This window comes from Canis lupus, chromosome 17 (assembly GCF_011100685.1).
Source record: "Canis lupus familiaris isolate Mischka breed German Shepherd chromosome 17, alternate assembly UU_Cfam_GSD_1.0, whole genome shotgun sequence".
NCBI classification, from domain to species: Eukaryota; Metazoa; Chordata; class Mammalia; order Carnivora; family Canidae; genus Canis; species Canis lupus.
This window is the reverse complement of record NC_049238.1, coordinates 22,311,369-22,319,235: the sequence shown is the minus strand read 5'-3', so window position 1 is coordinate 22,319,235 and position 7,867 is coordinate 22,311,369. Positions and strand designations below refer to the sequence as shown.

Sequence of the window (7,867 nt, the reverse complement as noted above, 5' to 3'; positions counted from 1 at the left end):
ATGGGGCCCCTGCAGAACAGGAGATCCCAGTTTAGAGGAGGAGATAAACACATCAGTAACACCAGTCAAGGCGGTAAGGGCACCGATGGAGGTACCGTGAGGCGCTGGGCTGGCACGACCAAGGAAGGTGGAGGCGGCATCACAGGCGTTGTGGGCCAGCAGCATGGTGGGATCAGGGACTGGGGGCAGGGATGGCTTGCTGTGAGCTAGGAACCCAAAGCTCTGTGGAAAGACAGCAGGGGAGGCAGAAAGTGGAGGGGTGGGAACCTCCTGCCCCTGGTCATCCGAGCTTGCCACCTACATCTCTCTCCCCTGCCCCTGACTCAACACGAGGCCAGAGTGGTCACACCTAACTTATCCAGAGCGGCTCACTCAGAAAAAGGACATTAATCAGAACGGGCCACCAAGAGGCCCTGTCATCACCAGGACCACAAAGGCCCCTAACAGGGCTCCTTCGATGCAGGGGTAAGTAGCCCCGCATAAGTCAAAAGGCCCTGGGGCCCCACTATGCAGTTATGTGACACCTGACTGCCTGCCCCGCTGCTCTGACACCAAGTCAACCGAAACTGCTTTCAAATGTCACCACTTTGCCCTGGCTTTTGCCACCCTGGCCTCCGCAGGCTCTGTGCAGCATTATGCGAGGGCTCCTCTCTTGGGAAGGTGTCCTCCCGGGTGACATTCCACACCCTAGGGCTCCTTTCCCTGCTCCTTGCTGTGCCTCCTCGTGAGCTCCCCCTCTCTGGAATCCTCCTGTCTTGCCCCCCAGATCCCTCACACATGGTGCTCTGCTCAGGCTCACACAACTCACTCAGCACAGAATCACCTCATCTGGGCCTTGGGCCCTCATTTCTCTGCCACACTTCCGGTCCCACATTCCAGCCACTTGCAGGACTCTGACCTGGACACCTCTGGAGTTTAAGCCAGTGTGCTCCAAGTGAAGGGTTCCTCAATGTTGTCATGAATGCGCTTTGGCCCATTCGTACTTCTGTAACAGAGCCGTGTTTCCACCGCTCCTAAAGCCTTGTGGTGAATTCTCCTGAAGGTTCTTTTTCCTCCACCATGTCCCTCTATGCTCTGTGACACCCCATGGCTCCTGGTCTTGTTACCTTTCAACACAACTGGTGCAGAAGGCTGTTTGCCCCCTGGATTCAGGCTTACTTGGCCTTTCTGTTGCAACTAAATACATTTTCTTCAAGTATGGGTCTCTGCCACTACCCCAAACACACCCTGCGTGTTCCCCAGACTTGCAGCCTGGCACTCAATGATGTTCACTCTCTGGCTCCAACATGTCACTAATTTGTTTTTGTCCTTCCACCACATTTTCAGGCTCATGCACCCCTCCCTAGAGAAGCTGAGAAAGCTAAGGATCCTGTCCCAGAACCCCTGAAGCCCATGCAAGGTCCAGGATGCAAGCCCCCAACTCCAATCTGGCCACCTGCTCTTCCTCACTTGTGCTATTTCCCACCTCTGGGAAATTCATGCTCAGGCCAAATGCCCTGACTCCTATCAGGTCTCGCTTGGTTGCCAAGACAATCTCTGTGCTTCCCCCAGACTGTGTGCCACATATGCATGTATGTTGTACTTGCCAGGCTGCATGGCGGGTCCCAGGCAAGCGGGGAGCACATCTTCCCCATGAGCCCACAGGCCAGCCGACAGACAACACTCAGCGAGACTTAGTGGCTACAGGTGACATCACTACCGATGGCTACTGGTTTGCAATAGAGTTAAGGTGTGTCCATTACAGATTGTTTGAGGTGAGAGTAGCCTCAGAGAGTGGACAAATGTGATATTTAGGGACTGAAAAAATGCAGCCCATTCTCCAATGTCAAATTATGCCAGCAGTTAGTGAGAAAGAAAGATAAAGCACTCTCTTCCATGCACATCCTGTCTGACACAGTCCTGAGCCTGCCAAACTGTCACTGTCTCTGAGACCTACGAGTCCAAAGCCCTTTTCTGCCAGCTGTACCACTATACGCATTCTTATGGACGGGAGGGATGGCGCTGAGGTCCGGAGAGCCACAGGCCTAGAGCCAGGCTGACAGGGCAAGGGAAGCTTTGCTTCCCACAGTGAGCAGGGGTGACGAGCCCACCCTGACATGACGCTTGCCCGGGATAGTGTGGGAAGGGACCTTGCTGTCTGCCATCACCCAGATGTGTGGGCCACTCATTCTCACCCACGTTCCATCTGCTGCTGTTTGCCCAGTGACATGCATGCATCCACTGGAGGAGAGCCTGGTGGCCCATCCTCAAGGGACAGAGACTGACAGGCTGCTGCTAATCTCCACTGCGTCTGCTTTGCTGCTTCAAGTATCCCGTGGAGTGTGGCCGACACCGGCACCCATGGGCAGGGCAGTGTCCCCCCATCTGAGGTAGAAGTTGGCCCTGCAACAGGCACCTGATGAAGTGAGTGGAGGGGGCCGGCTGCTGCTGGGGCAGGGAGCTCTCCCTATCTCTCTCCTCCTCCCCTACCCCTCCCTCTCCCTTCCTGCAGCACCAGAGTCACACAGTCCCAGTCCTGAAGCAAATCGGATCAGTTCAGTTTTCCCTTAGAAACTTCGGGGGTCCAGGCTGCAGCAATATGAGCTCCTTTAGGCCTAAAGGTCTTGGCAAGAGGGAGCATGCTTTAGAGCAAGCTCTTTCCTTCTTCAGAAAGTTCTGAAGTTTCCTGTTCTGTCCTGGGCTTTCCCTGCCAGGGCAAGCTGCGTGACGCCAAGGGGAAGCAGTGTGGAGGAGGGCTATTTAGAGGCATGAGGCTACCAGCTGTTGTCAGTGAGGGCTGCTCCGCTTGGCTCCTCACAAGTCAGTCCAGGGAGCGGGAGGAGGAGGAAGGGGAAATGGTGACTGGCTCCCACCCATTTACAGATTTTTTTTTTTAAGTGCTGTTTTCATTTATCTCACTTTTTATCAGAGAAAACGGAGACCTGCCTAGGGTATAGCTTGCCAAAAGCACTAGTTATCCGTCACCTTTTAAAAACCTCTTTGACCCAAAGACAAAGTGGATGGCAAGCTCTGAAGTGTAAGTGGACCTCGGGCGGGGGAGGGCAGGCCTCCTCACCTCCACTGACTGGCCCAGAGGACCTGCGGGGAGAGGCCCTGTGTCGGTCAAACTCATCATTCTATCTATTTACACTGGAAGTGAATTTATTTTTAGACCAAATTCGAGCTAAATATGCCTCAAGACAAAGTAAGGTCCTGACCTCCCTCCCTGGTCTCGGTTCTTTCCTCCAGGCGTTAAAAAATCACAGCTCTGGCCAATTCCCGAGTCTCAGGTGAAAAGAATAAAACTTCAAGAACTGACCCCCCGCCGAAGCTGGGTAGGTTTTCCATGACTTCAGAGCAGCTCTGGCCAGGCCTTGGCTCCTAGGCAAGGAGCGAGGTAGCCAGATCCCTCCGACCAGGAGCCAGGCAACAGGGAAGGGGGCACTCAGCAGGAAATCCCTTCCCCATTCCAGGTGTCACCCTCCTCATGAACAAAGCACAGGGAGCTGAGCCTGGTGATCTCCAAGGTCCTGCAGGCCGTGGGCCAGGAAGGACAAGGCCGGGTGTGTGGCGTGCACTCTGGAGCCAGCCACACCTGGGCTCCCGGCCTGGTGCTGTTCCTTATTGGCTGTATCGCTTGGGCAAGTGACTCACCTCGTTAGCTTTAATTTCTTCAACTATAAAAGGGGAAAAATAACCTTAACTTGCCTTGAAGGGTAATCCTTGTGAGGATTAAATGAGATGGTCCAAGTCAGCCCTTGGCTTGGTGCCTGGCTTAAGAGATGACTGATAGATGTCAACTGTTACCATGGGGACCATGCTGGGCCTGAGGGGAGAGGCTCTGAGTCTGTGGGAACAGCTGGAGCATGTGTGGCTGCAGAAGAGGGGCCTTGGGTCCCACCCTCAGTTCGTCCTTTCAGCCATGGCTTCTTGGATAACTTCTCGCTCATCACACTGAGCTGGCACTTGCAGGCACAGAGATGGCCAGTGTCGGGGTTGGACGCCCAGCCAACCTTGTCGGGACACTGTGTATCTCTTGAAATCCAGTCCAGAGCTGCCAGTGGCACACTTGGGTTATCTAAGGATGAGCTGTGCACCAAGAGTCACCTGCAGGCTCTGCTGTCTCTGCCCGAGCCTGCTGGGTGTGCTTCTGTGCGAGGCTCTGGTCAAGGGTGTGGTTTGGGAACTAGAGGGATATTTAAGAATCACAGGGCTCTTGTTGCCCATGATGGGGCCGTCAAAGTTGGCTGGGTCCCCCTTCTGTTCAGGAAGGGGCGGTAATATGTGTTGTAAGGGGGTGTCAGTGGGTCAAGTGGAAAGAGTATTGAGTCATGAAGCAGAAGACATGTGTTCAGTCCAGGCTTTGGCTTGCTGTGTCATCTGGAACTGGGACTCAGTTTCCTCACCTGTAACAGGAAGATTATACTTGATGATCTCTTAATGCCATCCAGTTATGGTTTTAAGATGACTTTGAGCAAGCCACTTAACTTCTTTGGGTCTTGGTTCTTCATCTGTTAAGTTGGGGCCCTAGCCCTAGTCACGTCACAGATGGCGGCAGTGCGGTCAGGCTGCGGTGGCGGCTGTTACTATTTGCGATGCTCTTTCACCAATAAGACAGGATCAGCGAAGAACCCCGCAGGGCTCCAAGAAGATGTTTAGTGGCACCACAGGCACTTCACAAAAAAGGATGGAAGGCTGGTTCCTCAGGTGCCCCTCTGTCCTCCTACCGAGGGGAGGTGCCATAACAAGGTGTTAGCGCGTTCTGGGGAAGGGGCTCTGGAGACCCTGAAGAGTTAGTTATGACAGGGAACATCAGGGAAATCCTCAGAGGCCTTCAGGGCAAGGGAGTTAGGAACTCTGCCCAACAAAGGCTCATCAACAGGGATTTTCCCTCCTGGAACTATAGTTCCATATTTATTTGATGGATCTTTTCAAAAGAACAGAAATCCATGAGATCAACACCTGAACATCTGAACCGATACAGCTTTAAGAAAACAAAAGCAAAAACAGAAAAGAAAGCCTAAAGAGGTTAAGGGTTCTGGAGAAAGGGAAGGAGCTACAGGAGGCAGGTTAAGCACGCCCCTGTCCAGTGTGGCAGGAAGCCCTGCTCTCAGTTTGCAGGCCAGAAAACAGAAGCTTTGGGAATTCAGGGAAGGTACCTGCCCACTGGTACCCTGATCTCGGCGCCCCTGGAATGATGCTTCTCACTCCACAGCCACATAAGGGGCCATATGGGAGACCCCGTGGCCTTGCTGCCTTTTGCCTCATTTTTTGGGGTACTTCTTATTTTCCAAATTACAATGATCTTCTTCTGAAACAGAACTCCATAGTCTCTTGCTGGAATTCAAATACTTTTCTCTGGGCAATCATGAGATGAGCTTTATGATGTTGCCAGAGACAGGCCAACGTGTGGTGGAGAGGGGTGGGGTGGGAGAAGTGGTTCAGGGACATGACCCTCATTGTCAGGAAATCAAGGAAATATAAATCAAGTCAGAATTCATTTTTGCAAATAGAGGCAAGTTCCAAAACATCTAAGGCTCATTGCTTTTTCCACTTTTCTTCTGCAGCTGTGACTTCAACTGGCACATGTTTTTAATCAGTCATATGAAAACCGATTGTGGTCTGAAAATCAAAGCAGTCCTGTAAATAGTGTGAGACAAGTCCTGCTAATCATTTCTCGTGGTCTTGCTTTGTCCTCATTGTCCTGGATGGGCACTGTACACACTGACTCATTTGGGGTTACTTGTGTCATAGGGGTCATCCTTAAAATAGGATCTCTACAAAGAGACCTGGTTCTACTCCAATATCCTTCACCCCAAACCCTCCAAAGGCCCCGGTGAAGACTGCCCATCCAGCTCTGAGTGACTTGGTGGGCAAGCGACTGGCACAATGGAAGCTTATTTTGTGGCTGTGCCCCAAGCGACATCAGCTTGGCTCTCTGGTGTGGGCTTTAGGAACAAACAAGTGGTTGTAACTGGTTCACATAGTCACCGTAAATGTGCCAATCCCTGAAGATGCCTGGTTCATTTTTAGGGGGTTCAAACTTCCAAAACAAGAAAATCAACATGCTTGAGATGCAGAGGCTTGATACCTTACTGGGCACCTCGCCTCACGTGCTCTTGGCTTCATGCAATGGCCCTCAGCCTCAGCTGGAATTAATCCCCCCTCTGCTGGATTCCATGGCACACGGGGCCTCCCACCTCAGGCCCAGCCACGGTCTGCCTTGAGTCTGGAATGTTTAGATTGGTGTCTAGACTACATCTTGTACAGCTCGGGCTCCTCGCCTGTGAGACTGCCGGCGGCTGGAACTGTAGTCTCAGTATGTGTTGAATTAAATCAGATGCCGTTTTAGGAGGATTTCAACAAACAACCGACCAGGAACCTAGACATCAAAGTATTGGGATGAAATCTGGCTCCTTCTAAATCACAGGGTATTTTTAAATGCTTACTAAAATCATCAAAATTACCTAGTGGTTCTCTCTCCTCTGAGGCCCTCCAAGGAGGCCCTCTGGAGCCTGGCCAGTCGCTCCGGGCTACGGCAGCTTGCAGCCGGCTTCTTGCTCCCAGGGGCTGCAGGTGTCTCTGTCCCCTTGGCCTCCTCTGGGGTCGTGTGATGAGTAGGTGAGGGAGGAAGGAGGGGTCAGCTGGCCTCATGATGGGGAGGGATGGCTAGCCCTTATGGGCCCCCGAGCCGCCCCCAGCCACAGGACCCCTGACCTCCACCAGGCTCCACCCCTGCGCGCACACATCTGTCCTCTTCCAACCACCCTGCCACAGCCACCATCCACTCCTTGAGGGCAGACCATGGTCACATTCATCCCGCTTGGTGTCCCAGCATTGCATACAGGGCTCAACACACAGCGACTCAACAGATATTTCTCAAGCGAATGTAGACATTTGGCTTTAGAATTATAAAATTTTGGAACAAAAGGAAAACTCAGAGGTCCTACAGCTCAATCATGACAGGGAAGGGAAAACTGAGGGCCAGAAAAGTTAGTGGTTCCTCTAACACGGCATACAATAATTACGGCTGCTAGCATAGGTCTTCTCTGTGAGCCAAGGGCAGAATCCGGGGATGGTCCACCTTGAATGTTCAGTAGGGCTCACTTTCCTTTGGGCCTCACAGCAAGCGATGCCAGCTCGGCGCATGAAGCAAGGAAGGAGGGAAGCAGGCAGGCAGGTCTGCCCCAAGGCTGACCAGAGGCCCAGGAGTTAGGGGCAGAATCTGGGCCAGTCCTCCTATCTTTTTTTTTTTTTTTTTAAATTTTTTTATTTATTCATGATAGTCACAGAGAGAGAGAGAGAGAGAGAGAGGCAGAGACACAGGCAGAGGGAGAAGCAGGCTCCATGCACCGGGAGCCCGACGTGGGACTCGATCCCGGGTCTCCAGGATCGCGCCCTGGGCCAAAGGCAGGCGCCAAACCGCTGCGCCACCCAGGGATCCCCCAGTCCTCCTATCTCATTCCCCTTAGCCTGATGCCATATCCATCCTGAACCTACTTTAGGATAGGCTGGGAGGAGAGGGTATCGGTATGGTGTGGCCGCTGAAAAAGGCGGGGCCCCCATGTGGGGGGGTGGGCTGAGATAACGGGGTGTACCCGAAGCCAGACAGTGAGTGTGGGAGCTAAGGAGAGGGCACTGCCTGGGGCCCCAGAGCAGAGCCACAGCCCTGTGCTCACCTTGTGTCCCGGTCTGCACCTGCCCACTGTGCCTCAGATGGCAGGGGCCTCGGCAGCGGGCACCCGTCTTCTGCTTGCTCTGCCTGAGGCTGCACGAACAGGAGCCGAGCACTGGCTCCGGCAGATGGCTGTGTGGATGCCGGTGGAGGGTGCCAAGGTCCCTCCGTGGGCCCTGCCAGGGCAAGGGCTGCTTCTGTGCTCACCTGCGC

The 7,867-nt window shown here is 53.4% G+C and overlaps 1 protein-coding gene across 4 annotated transcripts in view; it reads right to left on the bottom strand.

The window, feature by feature from the left end:
* BABAM2 (BRISC and BRCA1 A complex member 2) overlaps positions 1–7,867 on the bottom strand; it is a 406,643-nt gene that overhangs the window by 1,078 nt on the left and 397,698 nt on the right. The window lies entirely within an intron of this gene.